The sequence below is a fragment of the Lepisma saccharinum genome, chromosome 24 (assembly GCF_977018435.1).
Source record: "Lepisma saccharinum chromosome 24, izLepSacc3.1, whole genome shotgun sequence".
Taxonomy (NCBI): domain Eukaryota; kingdom Metazoa; phylum Arthropoda; class Insecta; order Zygentoma; family Lepismatidae; genus Lepisma; species Lepisma saccharinum.
Window position 1 is genome coordinate 56,412,397 of NC_139252.1, and position 15,035 is coordinate 56,427,431.

The following is a 15,035-nucleotide window of genomic DNA, read 5'->3' on the forward strand; positions in this document are numbered from 1 at the left end:
AAACTGTTAGTAATTGTTTATAATAGAAACTTACTAACATAAAATCCACATTTCCACTTCCTCAATGATCAGAAACGAAACTTCGTATATGAATTACTGGTACCTTCTGACTTCGTCCACTAACCAAGCATGAAGGGGTCACTCTACAGTTTGTTTCTACGTACTTGGGCTGTCTCCATACTCTACACACAGCATTAGTTGGCTATTGGTTAGAGTGAGGCACTTTTATAATTTTCGTAGCTACTGTGGACATTTGCCGCCCCCCGAAGGAAGTGCTGTCTGGTGGTGGCCAATTGCCAGTAGTCAAAATTAGTGACTTTCTAGGATTCTGAACAAACTTTTATCGAAATTTTTAGTTCATACCAGGAGTTTGTCTTTTCCGGCCCATCTACGTTTTCTCTGCTGGCTGCATCCCCTAATGGAAGACAAGGCGGTACGTGCTCTCCAGAATCGTGTGTCGCAAGAATTAATCCCCGTCGAGCCATTACAGCAGGCGATCGAATGTCCAGATTTCGGGTCGCTTTTTTGCCTCTGGATTTTTCTCCCATCGGTGCCTTCGGCGCCTGCCAGGAGAGACTTGTCTAAACTCCTTGTCGGAGCTGCATTTACGGAGGCACAACCCCGGGGAAGGTCTTCTCGTGGCAAGGGGAGAATCACGTGAATGAGCAATGTCTGGCAGCAGCAGTGCAACAAAAGTCATTATGAGAGTGGGCAGACCCGAAACTGCTGCTCCCCCACTGACCTTACCCTGCGACGAGCTGTGAAAAGAGATGTATGGTTGAAGGAGGGGGAGAAACCTTAGCATGTAGCAAAATACATGAACGGAAAGAGGACAGGTTGAATATTTTGTGTGTATTGGGAGAAGTTTAGACTTCCATTTAAAGTTGAAGTTGTTTGTCCATACATGGGATTCTGTAAATACTCATTCATCATATTTTATACAGATCGTATCTAGCTTAATAATGAACTTTAAAATACTTTTCTATTTGCAACACGAGGAGAAATTCATACTTTATTGCAGTGGTTCCCAAAGTGTGCGCCGCGGCGCCCCACTGCGAAGGTTCCATTATTTTCTTTGCAATGATATGATTGTTCCAAATATGTTCTTATTTAGTACTTTTGACACACAAAATGTTTCTGAAATTGAAGTATGTGTTTATTTTACTTCAGACAAGGAACCTAACCTCACTGGAAGTGTTAGATACGCAGGCCTACATTCTGACTCGGGTGCCACGGAAAAATCTTGAAACAATAAGGGCGCCGTGAAACGAAAAAGATTGAGAACCTCTGTTCTATTGCACTATTTTTTTTTCAGTAGCGCTGCCCATTCCGACGATACTGAAATAAATGCACGCCTGGTGCGAAATTATCATTCTCCGCCTTAAACGGGATTGTGGCTGAGCCCCTTACCGTAGCTAAAATCAACGTGAATCACTGAGGGCTAAAATTTCATTAATCATTTTAATTTTAAGGTGACAGCTGCGGCTGTAAACGGCCCTCAGCACATAAAGGGGCAAAACAAAAGACAACACACAACCCTACAGACGATTATATTGGTCGTAGTTGGTCTGCAAAACTGCTGTTGCCGGAGTGTACTGCGTGGAAGTGAGTTTGACTTTTGGTGCACCTCGTAAAGCAAGACAGTGACAAGTTTCGTTTCCCCTCGAAGTTGCTGTTTTAATTAAGTCCACTTTATGTACAGATAGACTAATCGATTTGATTGATTGATTGATTTTACTTCGCATTTCTGCCACTTTTGGCTAATCGCGAACATGAGGATGAGTGACGATATGATGAAATTGATGGGACACACACAGAACACCCAAGCCAGGATTCGAACCTCTGGCGTCGTAGCGCGGTGTGCTAATGTAGGCCAATCTGGGACTGGATATACAGTTTAAAGTGAGATTGGAACCACTGTGTAATGTGCCTGCACCGGGAATCGAACACGGGACCCCTTGCTTACAAAGCTGTACTGCCCGTATGCATTTTCCAGCATTTGGGTGGAGCCTTGGGTATAGCTAGGAGGATGCCCCTATTCAGAGGTAGACAAAACTAAAAATAATTCAGAAGTATTTTTTTCCAAAGAAAGATTAAGAAAACCATGAATCAAACAAAGGTAAGCTATGAAATGTGATCTTAAAACATGTAATTTATTAATACAAGATTGGATTCAAAGTATTTAATTCTTGCACCGGAATGGCCTTGATAATAAGACTTCCGGTAACAGCATAAATTACTATGCAATACATTCTGATACATGACTGAGTACCACATCGCGACAGATTTTAAAATTAGGTTGAAAACAGTGTAAAAGTTTATAATAGCATGTGTATTATTCTGATCTAATGATACATGTGATACAGAAAACCCATAAAAATTTAAAAACACGTACTGTACTCGTTATGGAAACTTCCGTAATCGAACTCGAAATATGAGAAATAATAATTGAGAACTGAATTCGGTAGCCAGGTGATTTTTTTTTTAGTCGCCGTGGTGATTGGGCACTCTGTATTTATTTTACCCCTACCCTTGAAACAGCTGGAACGATGCTTTGCGATTTTTTCCTAGCTGGAGGGATTAAATCACTGCTTTCACGTGACCCGGAAATCCAGGAAAAGCGGGGAAATTAGGGAACTTTGTAAAGACGTTAAGTCAGGGAATTATTTTCTTGCCGGAAACCAAAAATATTCCTTCTCTTTCTGAAATGGTTTTTGTTTTTTTCGAAGTACATGGGAAAGTCCTGAAACATAGCTTTGGTTTGGACACTGATTCAGCACACCCACGCGATATCTAGACCTCCGATTTTTAGGTTCTAAAAAGTAGGTTCCTGAAATAGGTTCTAAAAATCCTAAAATAGGTTCTAAAAATCTTAAGTTAGGCTCGAAAAATCCTGAAGTAGGTTAAAAAAAACTTAAAATAGTTCAAACTTCCTGAAAAATGCTAATTAGGTATAGTCACAGGCAATGAGAATGGGGCACCTGTATCCTGAAATACGCACTATCTTGCAACGTTATGTGTGTTGCCTAACCCTACGGCGATGGCAGAACTTACCATTGGAAATTTGCTATTAAAATCCACTCTTCGCCTTATAGTTAGGCAACGATCTTTTTCATTTATCCACAGTCAAACTCTGCAATTTTGTCTGTGAGGATCATCTTAATATGCTGAAAATAATCTTTCAACGAAACATATTCAGTGGTGCAAACTTCAATGCTGAAATGTTAGTTTGGAAGGCGTGAATGCCACAAAGCACCGAAGTGACGCGATAGCGAGCAATACCACACGGATCAGAAGTTTGAACTTTGGACTGTGCAGGTAACAGTGGCGCCCGACATTTTGCCTTGTTTAGAGGTTTGAAAAAAATGTCGTGAATTTGGAGGAAGGGAAATTGACAGAGTATGTTTCAAACACGTTCGTCGTTGAATTTTTCCCTGACCAAACAAAGAAAATGACTCTGTGTGACATTAAAATCCTGTAAAGCCTTTAAAAATATATAAAAACCTTTAAAAAGGCTTGATTTAGGCGCATAAACCTAAAATAGGTTCTAAGGCCGTGTCCGAAAGGTGCAAGACCGTACTTGAAGCGAGCATCCTCCGAGTATGTTCTTGGAGTGCGGTCTTCAAGTCGTGAACTGGAAGTGAAAGTATTTCGAATTGCACTTCGACTGCAGCGCCAAATACGATAAGTAGATAGAACTGAAGACACGTTGTTTTACCCGCGTTTTTAACACTTGTTTACAACCATAGAAATCACATAGCATTTTCAAATGTTTGTACACAAACATTTCCACAGTTTAACCAACAACTTGCTGACCCATAACGCATATTTAACCCGTGTTGCTGGCTTTCTATCTCCGCGATTTAAAATAAATGAACAACGTGTGTGGATATCACGTGACCTAGTCACCAAGCATCTGTGCTAAGAGCTGCGTACTTGCGTGCTTCTGTTCTTGGTGCTTTCGAACTGTACTAGGTGACGTCATTTCCGTCAAAACCATACTTCAAGTATGTACTTTGTACCTTTCGGACAGAGCCTATGAAGCAAAATAGTTTTTTTAGGCACTATAAAACAATCAGTTGTGTTTTTAAACGAAACGCTGACAGAACTTACTATTTCTTACATACCTGTAAAGAAAAAAAAGGTTAAAAACCTGAAATCCTAAGTCTAGTGATGTCAAACGTAAAAAAGTAACTTTGAGAGTTGTTCTTTGGTACGCAAAAACACACATTTCATCCCTTCAATGTTGACAATTATGAAAACATAATGATATATTTTTGGAACACCCTCTACTATTCAAGCAATACGTGCATACAGGAAGAATTGCAGACATGACTGTGCAGTATTTCTCAGGTACGAGTTAGAATAAATAAAGGAGTAAAGAGAAACTATGTCACGCCGGCTTGTAGAAGAATGGCCAAGCTCTTCTGTGAGACCGGTTTGGGCGCTCGGTGCTCCGTCATTCAAGGCCAAGCTGGAAGATGGCGGTTGCCGCCCCGGCGTGGGTGTCAGGGCCATGCGGGAACTGGGAACGTTTTCCCCCCCTTCTGCCGTGTGCAGGCAGGAAATGTGTTGCCCCGTTCATGCTGGGAACCATGGTCGTGTGGAGGAAGAATGGGATAGCTTCAAATTTATAACCCAAGGATAGCAACATTTCAAAAATTGTTATCGTTGATAAGCCAGTTATGCAGTTGTGATGGACGTAAATCAGTGCCGGGATGTCTGTGAAAAGAAAATTGATATTTGTACCATTATTCTTGCTCTTTACCTCCTGGGCCAATCGCGCAACATCCCCCTAACATTTCTCACAAAGGCCCGATGCATGGCAATTTTGACTCTAAATAAGAACACTTACCGCCCTCCTTCCCCCGATGGAAAATTCTATATAAACCCCTGATCTGGGTAATCAGTGTGCTGGATCCCTTTGGCGAGTTGCAACTTTGAGGATGAATGATGATGGCCAGATGGAATTTACGAATGGGCACTCACAAAGAACACGATGCCCAAGCCGGGAGTCGACATCGAAAATCGACCACTTAACGTGCTCGACCATCGAGTGGCCGCATACACACGCTTATATATAAGGGACCTTACCGACGGCGTAATGATAACGTTGTAATCAAGGGACATCGGGTTCGATATCCGCTGGAGGCGCATAGTGGTTCGGATTCCACTTTATCTTTCTGTGCATAAAGTAGACTTACACTTTATACAGTTTAAGCGCATTTAAACTCGTGTGTGTGTGTACTTTACACACATACAGAGTGGGTCACGGAATGTCATCCATTGATAATGGTTTGTACGTTGTTTATTATACAAAATACGCAGTACAAAGAAATTGGATTACACATACTACAATATGGAGAGCTAACCAAGCAGTAAGCAGCAGGTAGGCCTCCCCGATGGCGCAGTGGTAGCATCGTCGCCTTGTAATCAAGGGGTCCCGGGTTCGATACCCGGTGGAGGCACAAGTGGTTCGGATCCCACTTTAAACAGTAGGTCCAGTCCCGATTAGCCTAACTGTGCATAAAGTGGACTTAAAACAACATATCAATCAATCAATCAGTATGCAGCAGGTGTTCAATATGTCCACCTTCTTGTCGTAGAACCTCTTCCAGACGGACTCTCATGTTATTGACAACTCTGCGACACAAATCCTCTCCCAGTCCCTGGAAAATGGTAATGATGCTGGCTTGCACTTGCTCTATAGTTGCAGCTCTCTATAGGTACGTACACCTTCTGTAGGTACCACAAGAAGTCACACGGGTAAATCTCTGGGATGTGTGGCGGCCACATTGCTCTGCGCGGAAAACGATTGGACATGACACGAAGGCCAAACTGATTGTGCAGGAAGCCCAAAACAATGTTCGTTGTAAGCTTGCGAGCCCCGTCCTGCATAATCCATTGGGTTTCCATGGAAAGTCCGCTTGCCATAACTGGAAGGAAACTCCACTGTTATTACCTTCTGCTACAGTGTCAATCTTCCCTTGTCTGCCATGTTGCGCAAACTTTCCGTTGGCGGGGCGGGGGTGCCTGCCTATACGTTACATCGTTACGCGCTGCCATGTGTTGAACCATGCCAGCACCCAACAGTATGAAAATTATACGCCATTTTCAATGGATGACATTTTTTGCCCCACCCTGTTCATTAGGGGTGAGAGCCCAATACCAGTTTGAACCGATACCGATATTCTTAACGATATCCACCGATACCGAGCTGTCGGACACAAACTAATTGAAGTGTATACTTTATAAGTATAGAATAGTACATCTCGGAAACACGTAAAGAATATCAAGAACCAGATTTCATATTTCGTTACGGTTCGATTTTTTTTCAATGTATGCTCCAGACGTTTCGCTTCGTGTAACATGTTAATGAATATCATGACCAACGAGTCGATAGCGCGTGCACGTAGTGAATTCTTCAAATCGGAATGTGTCCAATTTAATGTAATTACTCGCTTTTTGCATAAATATTTTTGAAGTGTAGGAAATCACCTGTCTTGTGCATGATCTGTGCACTGAAGTCAGAAACATTGTTTTCTGACTTTTCGTTAGTAATTCGCCTTTGGATTTCAAAAAAATATAAATTATGCATCTGAAAGAGAGAGCGAGTGAGTGAGTGAGTGTGTCGATATGTGTATATATGGAACGAAAGGAAATTAATGAGGTACTCGTCTACTTCCTGATCTGCTACCCCGGCCTCAGTGTTGTAATTACTGCAGTGGTCGAAATTTGCAGTTCCAAATCTCATGCGACTGTAATTTTTAGTTTGGCACTCAACTGAATCTATCAGGTGTTTATTTCTGATTATTATGAACCTGGTGGGAAAATATGTGTGTTATTTTGAATCTACTAAATGCGGAAGTATGGAATATTTGATAATTTTGATATCATTTATATTTCTGTGGATAATTAGTTTCATACTCGGCTAGCCTTAGTCGCAACTTCTTGTAAATTAATACTCGAAATTCCTGAGAGAACAGACCCAAACGATGCCTTAGACTAGACTCAATTTGTGTTCCTTACATGTCAAACAATGAAGTGTGATTTATCGACAGATTTTCACACTTTTATGATAACCTAAGGTTTCATCTCATAATGTGAAAATAGAGAAATATTTTAAGTAAATTGAAATGTATTAATATTGTTACGTGTATAATATTGCAACTCTATCTGCGATACTATCATAGCGTCGTTGGTCACATCTAATACTCCAATATCATTTTCGAATTTGCTCCTCCCTCACTCAAGAAATCCTGGGTACAGGATGGTAGTCTTGATGCTGTCCCTACAATGCAAATTTTTTTTTCCAAGCAGTTTCTTCTCAACGAAAATGTAGCATTTCATGTAAGATGATCGTGAAGTGAATCTAAAAAATTCAGAAGATAGCTGATGTGCCAGTACACTACATTAAATATAAGTGCAACATCGACGAATTTACCAGCAGTATAAGAAGTACTTAGATTATTTTTTTAAAGATCATAGGTGCATTTATTTCTGTTAATACTATGTGCATATTATTTGTGCGTTTATTTTCTTTATTTTTCACTTTTTCTCCCCAGGATCCGCACTTCAAGATGGAGTTCTGTGTTAGGTATTGTGGGGCGTTTTGGAAAAACCCATCATCCATTACTTTGTAGGTATGGATTCTCTTGTAGTAATGCTTCTTGTAAACTCCTGAAGAATCTCTCGTAGACGTAGGATTTCTTTCCCTTGTTTTCACAATTTGATGCCACTGCACTGTAGTGCGACACGTAGATTGTATGTTGTTATTCTTTTTTTCTTTTTTTATTCTGTGAGCGTTGTGTGATTGATCTGAGTCAAGTTGCCAGCCTTAACCAGTATCTCTTGAGCAACCACTTAGCTTGTAACGGCTTTTTCATCCATTGTATGAGCACTGCCTTTATCTTGCTGTAGTCTTCTGATAAAAACACGTAAATACAGTTTTGCAGGCTGTCTGTGCATTCATGGGTATTGTTAAAAGTAATAACAGTCAAATACTTGGCTTTAGGTGATTGTGGGTTTATTTTCCACAATGTTTTAACTTTACGTATTATATTAGCCTGTGTCAAAAGGAACCATAATTTTTTATAGTTTCGTCAACCTTTGTCCTGAAAAGCACTTTATTGTTCGCATCGACGTTTTTCGAGCTTGATCAGCTTTTCTGCTACTCCACTATCAATCTCAGGACATTAGGTTTATCTTCTCATGATCTGTGCATAGTGATTTGCGTTTCTCGAAGCCATACCAGGTTGTGCCGTCCAACAACAGTCCACACACTGGTTCTCAGGTTTTTCATAAATCGTGAAATTTGAAATTTGTTGCTCAAGTGACATGCACAATGTAAGAATTATCTAAAGAGCATCAAAATATGCAAAATGTACTTGTGAACGCACTTGTTACGAACGAAAGAAAGAAATTCAGACAACAATGAGGTTCATCAGATTGTATGAAAAATGCGCTCGGTGAACATTTCGCTCAAATGGAATGTTGCGAGATTTGCGCTCAGCTTCCTGGAGGAAAGAAGCGCAGCTGCGTATGACTCTCCGCTGAGAGCAATGCATCCCTACGCCACCAACTATTTATTACATTTCATTTCAGGTGTGACTTCTGTGTGGTGCACTATATAGGTTCTTACAACTATTAAGGGAAAGCCTCGCGCGAACTATGAAGGCAACACGTACCTGCAGTACAGGAGTACACCAAACGGCCTTACTACTCGGGACAATGAAAAGTAGAGACAGTGAAGTGTCACTGAACATTCATGGAGCCCCGGATGAAGCGCGCCTCGAAGTAGATTTTACATGGACGTGCTACAAGAGACGGCACCGAACTACGAATGCTGTTGAAGGATGACATACTCGCCTAAACAACCTACTTGGACGACCGGATCCCAGGATCAGAGACGTGGTTCTTTCCTTGAAGAAAGAAGCGGAAAATTCAGGCTTCGTGTATATGAGATCACAGTTAAATTTTGATGGAAAGAGAAGAGAACTACATACCAAAAGCTGGATGCAAGAATCGAGAACACAGTAAAGAAGTACCAAGGAAAGGCAACATTAGATCGTGTCTCAGAGCAATATCATTCTTACAAAAGCTGCAGTCAACTCGATAAATCGATGATATCGTAACGTTCTCTAGGAACGCGAGGTCGAACCAAGAACCTTAGCCATTCTGGTGGGTGAAGTAACTCGCTTAATCATTCATCCTCGTAATCTGAGCACTCGCCCCTGGCAGATAACTTGATGGTATTGAGCAAGAGGCAACATTAGAAATGGAAAAACACAAGCATTTGGATTCATACCTTCAAGACAAAGCTTTCGAGCAAGAAAATGACGAAGTTTTTATAAACACATAAATAGTTGAAAGATATTTCAATTATTTAGCCAGTGAACAGCCTGGAAAAAGTGTGTGGGAATCAAATATTAAATAAATATAATACATGAATATTTGATATTTTTAGGGTGGGGGAGGGTCATGGAATGGTTCTTGGAAGTGTGAGCGGATATTTCGCTGAGCGGAACTTTCGCGACATCGGTTCATCATGTTTGTCAAGAGCAATCGCATTCTTAAAATTTTACTGGATAAGTAGTTACATAATAATTATTTGCATTGCATTCTATTTACGTATTTTTATTTTTAAAAAACTCGTATGTTGCAAGGGCCTTCCCGATAACACAGTGGCGGTGCTGTTGCCTTGTGAAGAAGTCCACTCCCGATTAGCTTTATCTGAGTATAAAGGGAACTTGAAACAAGAAAGGGGCCAGGTGCTGTAAATATGTTAGTCGTTCATCAAAGATTTGTATATAAGTTGAGTTTCCTTGCTGTGAAGAAAAAATACAAAACTCTAATGGCCTTTTTCTTTTCGTCTTTTGGAGACTGGGTTGAGGAATCTAATCGGATTTTATTAATTTTTCTACAATACTTTAGTTTTGTATGACGTTTCGCATCATTTTTAACGTGTTCTACTTGTAAACTTATAGCAGAATTTGATGATGAAAATGAAGTTGGTGTAGGCCTATATGTAGGATTTCAAAAAAATAAGATCTTACTACAATTCGGCGAGGGTGGTATTTTTATAAGAGGGAAATGAGGGGAATTTCACCCTCCCGATGTTGTGCACTCTGATTGCAGATTTTAAGTTCCGAGGGGATGCTAATGTAAGTTTATTTATATACATACACAACATATGTGTGTGTGTGTATATATATATATATATATATATATATATATATATATATATATATATATATATATATATGTATGTATGTATGTATGTGTGAGTGTGTGTGTGCGCGCGCGCCGGCCCTCATGGCGGAGTGGTTAGCTCATCGCGCTACGACCCCAGGGGTCCCGGGTTCGAATCCCGGCCTGGGCATGGATGTTTGCGAGTGTCCATTCATCAATTTCATCATGTCATCACTCATCCCCATCTTCGCAAGTTAGCCAAAAGTGGCACAAAAAGCGAAGTAAAATAAAGCAAATCAATCAATATATATATATATATATAATCAACCTAATTATGTAAGGACACTGAAGAAGGAAACACTCAAACAGACTAGGACTTAAATCTTAAATCAGGAATCTTCGGTGGCGAGATCGTTAAATCGAATTTGAAAAATGTTATTGTGCAAATAATGCAAACAGGCTATGATTTTGTGCAAGCGCACTAAAATTCCCAACGGATCAATTAGAAAGTCGAATTGAGTAATACAGGTCGTCATAATCTGCTGATGATACCGACATTATACTCAGCTGCAGGAAAAAACATTCACGGAGAATGACATAAGAGTTACGCAAGTGTTTTGATAACTTATTGCTCATGAATATTTAACGAGTTGTTAATGAAGACTGGTAGTATCATGCCAGATATAGCGGGCGTAGATAAACGTGTGCGCTGTTATGGCTATCACGTGGAGACGTTGCGTGTGTTTTCAGGGGGTCGAACTGCGCATGCGCTCTCTCCATGTATGCTCACATTGATTACTGAGCCACCGTTGGGAATTCGGGGGTCGTACGCCTGGCCCCATGCAATTCTATTGCTCAATTGTCATGCCTATCGCTGGATTTAGAAACAAGATCAGTATTTTTTATTCCTTTTTTATTGCAAATAAGTTTTTTTTGTAAAATCGTTGCGAACCAAACGTCTATATATCCTCACTTTTTTGGCCCATTTCGAACATTTTAATTTTCTTAAGCGTTTTTCATAAATGTATAGAATTTTTAGTCGCCGGCAAGAAAAATGGGACATGTAGATCCTGAAATGCTGGGCTTCCCTGCAAGGCGTTGTAGCCCAGTCAATGAAGGACATAAAAGGCCAATGTCGGGAATAATTCCGTAGAAGCTGAATTTTGGTCCGTTGTTAGAACACTACTAGTAGCGCAAAATCCCAAAAGTCCCCGCCCCTCTTCGTTGTGCTTCCCCCTCCCCAGCGCCCCCCTCCAAACATCAATTTCGCAGACAATCAGTTATTACCCTATATCTCCGTAACCAACGGTCGTAGGCGGGTAATCTTTTTTAGTCTTAATTCTCATTATATAGGCTACAAAGAAGATTCTGTTTAATTTTTCGATAATGTTGGTGGTTTTGCCGTAATTTTGAAAAATAATCTTCAAAAAGTGAATTTTTCTAGTACTTTCTGAAGTTTTTGCCTTGTAACTTTTGAACAAATAAAATGACAAAAAAATGTTTCCAATAAAAGTTGTAGCCTAATTTATAAGCTTTAAAACGATATCAGTTTTAATATATTTTAATGAAAGATGCGCCATGAAATGTGTCTCCAAATGGAGGACAGCACAAAAAGAGTGTCTTTTTATCATAGTCCGGCGTCCGAAATCATTGACTTTTCGATAAAAGCATGAGACTTGGTAGAATCAATTGTTATAACACTTAAGACATGTTCAGTCGAGTAGCCAATCGCCATCTGCGTGCTGATGGCTGCCATCTTGAAAAGTGCGCCATATTGGATAGTTTTGATTTGATACGAGTATATCTCGGTAACGGTGGCACCTGACAACTTCAGGATTTTCAGAAGTGCTCCAAATAGTGAAAACTTAATAATATATCAATAAATCTATTTTTGAAAAATGAAAATAGTGGTCTTGTAGAAAAACTCACTATAATACTTTATGTGAATAACTCAGAGTTAAAAGTCTTAATAATTCTCGAACCATACAATAGTGTTGTTTATTTGGTAATGTTACGAAATGTTTGTTGGAAGACTTTAGACGAACTGAACCCTTAAAATACTATTTTTTGTATTTATAAATTTACATCAAATAACATTTTTACGAGAAATTCAAGATGTATATATCCCAATTCGATATCTAAAAGAAAAACACATTTTCATTGTAACTGATGAAACGAAAGAGTGACAATTATTTAGAAAATATTTTGCTATGAATTTCTCATAAGTTCGTTTCCCTTCTTTGATCTGATCTCAAAATCGTATCCTTCACATTCGCATAATGTTGTGTAGGCAAGATGTTCCATTCAACACTTGGAACGTCCAGTTCACTGTTAACTTGTCGCGTATTTTAAGATTTCTCTCTAGTTATCACCAGGAAAACCATAGTAGTGTTGTCAGCCATTAAGGTATCCAAGGACGTCTGTCGCTCTGTACTTCTCCGTCAGAAATCAGCAGAGCTGGGTTGATAACAAAGGCACTTACAAAGATACCAACCCTATGGCTATAAGTGCTGGAAGTTCTTTCATGATACGGAAATTTTATTATTCTAACATCCTAATGTTGACTAAAGTGGATCACAATATCCCATTCTAACCATGTCAAAACAAGTAAAAACGATTCGGATATTTTCCAATAACTACACATTTCCGGATGGCCTTAATCTCAAAACACATTTCTCTTCATAAACTTTTATCCTCTCGCATAAGATCTATGAAACAAAGTTAAAATTAACAACAACAAAAAACAGTAATTTTACCTGTAGTATTGTATGTATGTGAAACTTGGTCCATTGTATTAGAAGGTAAACATAAATGAAGAGTATTTGAACATAAAACACTTAGAAAAATATTTCGACCTAAAAGGGATGAGGAGACAGGTGAGTTGAGATGGCTACTTAATTTAGAATTGTATAATTTGTATTTATGTCCAGATACGTATTATTAGAATAATTAAATCAAGAAGACTTAGGTGGGCAGTTCACGTGGCACGAATTGGAAAAGAAAGAAGAGTTTACTGGATTCTTGTTGGGAAACCTGATGGTAAGAGACCTGTAGGAAGACCAAGACGAAGATGGCGGGATAATGTTGAGATGGACCTAAAGGAAATCAGTGAGGATTGACAAGATTGGTTTGATTTTGCCCAGGATGGGGACAGATGGAAGACTTGTGTTGCTGCAACCATAAACCTTCGGGTTTAGAAATGCTAGAAAGTAAGTGAGTTACTTAAGCTGAGTACCTTTCAGTCTTCCAAGATCTGATGAATTAAGAACTTGCAAATAAAGAAACCACCTGTTGCTGGTTATGAACTAGATGAGTTGATAGCAGAGTGGATACCCAAACTTCAGCCCATTCACGTGATGTAACAGCACTGCTGTTTTTGTTTCTTAATGACTAAATAAGTCGTAATGATGTGACATGGGTTTGACGTCACCTAAAAGAACCGTAAATCTTCTGAAAACACTACAGTTCCAACTTATGCATATTGATATTGAATATACGTACCGTACATGTACATGTATTCAAAATATCGAACTGGGTTCAGTGGTTCCCGGTTAGCCACAACTATATGAAGACGATAAGAGAGTCATCATGTTGGGAGGCTTCACCTTGAAATGACTGCCTTAAAATGCATGGCGGTGTTCTTACTGGAGGAGCCTACATATAAACTCTGGAGCAAACCAAAATTCCTTCTTATTTGGTACAAGGGATTCATTAAGTAATAGTAAAGCTTGACATGTGAGGAAAACAGCACTTGCCCATCAGACTACAACGTGTGTACTCTACAAACTACATAAGGATGTATACCTTGTCAATTGTAACACAGAACCTGACTCAAGATATCTCAATTTGGAAGATTAGTGCATGCAAGGAACTAAAAAAGCCCAAAACTCTCAGTGTAACAACTTCATGAAATAAACATATTCTTATACATCAAAACTTTGTGCAATCTGCAGTCAGTTTTTTAGGCTCAAGACCATTACAACCAAGCACAGAGTACTTGACGGGCAAAAAAGGGACTGCAGTTACCAGCTGTTTGCATCAGCGTGTACTGCTTCACTCGCTTTCTCCTCTTCTTGTCCGTTATGCGCGGGATTGCTCCAGAGATTCCCAGGATAGAGTGTAGGTGTTTGGTGTTGAATGGGAAATCTTGCCTGTATTATCTTATTAAAATGTGAAATATTTGAATTTAAAACCTGATCAAAAGGGGAACCGATGTAATGAGAAATTCATTACAAAATATTATGTAAAACAAATATCAGTATTTTCGTATCATCAATTACAATGAATGCTTCTTTCTTTCAAATAATAAAATAATTTAATAGAATTTCAATTACTTCTACTTTCAGAAATCAAATTGGGTTGTACATCAATTGAATTTCTCCTAAACATGTTATTTAAGGTAAATTTATAAATACAAAAGATAGTATTTTAAGGGTTCATTTCATCTAAGGTCTTCTAACAAACATTTCGTAACGTTACCAAATAAACAATACTATTGTATGGTTCGAGAATTATGAAGACTTTTAACTCGGAGTTATTCACATAAAGTATAGTGAGTTTTTTCTACAAGATCACTATTTTCATTTTTCAAAAATAGATTTATTGATATATTATTAAGTTTTCACTATTTGGAGCATTTCTGAAAATCCTGAAGTTATCAGGTGCCACCGTTCCCGAGATATATCAAATCAAAACTATCCAATATGGCGCACTCTTTTCAAGATGGCGGCCATCAGCACGCAGATGGCGATTGGCTACTCGACTGAACATGTCTTAAGTGGTACAACAATTGAATTTACCAAGTCTCATGCTTTTATCGAAAAGTCAATGATTCCGAACTTAAC

At 39.1% G+C, this 15,035-nt stretch overlaps 1 protein-coding gene across 1 annotated transcript in view; it reads left to right on the top strand.

Annotated features, from left to right (window-relative positions):
- LOC145978316 (uncharacterized) overlaps positions 1-15,035 on the top strand; it is a 151,657-nt gene that overhangs the window by 32,777 nt on the left and 103,845 nt on the right. Inside the window, exon 3 of the mRNA XM_083110870.1 lies at positions 7,566-7,597. The gene's annotated coding sequence lies outside the window, so the exon portion shown is untranslated. The remainder of the gene's footprint in view (positions 1-7,565; positions 7,598-15,035) is intronic.